A 1,067-nucleotide genomic window follows, 5' to 3' on the forward strand; every position below is an offset into this window, starting at 1 on the left:
ACTAATATTGCATGACAATAAGATAATGCTATTAGTGTATTTTAAATGTGCATGTTTCATGTGTAGGTGTAGAGTTCAACAACCAAAATTGTGCAGACGCTGACCCAAACAAAGTGAAAATTGAGGGGATGGAGAAGGAGAGGGTGCAGAAAGAAAGCGAGCAGTTAGGAGGGGGGAAATTAGTTCTTACAGTAAAGGAACGTGTGAGTTTGTGCATGAGCTCCCGCTCTGCACCTCCCCTTCCTGTCTAAATGTGTCCTCTCTCTCTCACACACATTGCAAGAGCAGTAAAGAGTCAACTCAATTAAAGAGCCTCTTTCCTGGAAACTGGGCTCTGATGGCACAGGGAGGTATGAAGGGAATGGGAGCCATGTGTGTTAGATGGGGAGGGGGATAGTTGGACTTTGTTTCTTTGCAAGTGTGTGTGCATGTGTGCATACACGGGAAGGTGAAGGCGGCATGAAGAGCAAGAGAAGAACAGATGGAAATGAGGACAGGGAAGGAGCTGGAATGACAAAACAAAAACACAACCTTACGGCCCTACTGTCAGTTTGAAATCAGGACAGAGGGAATCTCTGCCCTTTCTCTTGCTTCCTGCACAGCAGCCCCTCCTCTTCCTCTCTCTCTTTCTGTCAGACATACTCAAGTAATTCCTCAAACCATTAGCTGTTTGACCACAAAGTCCCTGTTGTAAATCTGTCCCACGAGGCCTCTTTTCATCCCAGCTTGCATTCTGTGACCCCTCTCTCACAGGGAACACAGGTCCAACCAACAGCCCACTTACTCAAGCATGCTGCTCTGCACAGCACACAGGTCCAACCAGCAGCCCTTGCACAAAGTAGACTGTTCATGTTAAAGACACCTAATCTGGTTCAGTGTCTTCTCTCAGGCGGGAGGGAAAGTAGTTTTAGGAATTCAGTGTCTGCCTTTAATATACTGCATGTTTGCACTATAGACATTATTGTTTTTCTTTCAACTTCTTTTTCTGGCGAATGGCATCACACTGCAAAAAAATAAAATTTTATATATATATATATATATTTTTTTTTTTTTTTTTTTTTTTTTTT

Source organism: Sinocyclocheilus rhinocerous, unplaced genomic scaffold (assembly GCF_001515625.1).
Source record: "Sinocyclocheilus rhinocerous isolate Xijiao unplaced genomic scaffold, SAMN03320098_v1.1 scaffold334, whole genome shotgun sequence".
NCBI lineage: Eukaryota > Metazoa > Chordata > Actinopteri > Cypriniformes > Cyprinidae > Sinocyclocheilus > Sinocyclocheilus rhinocerous.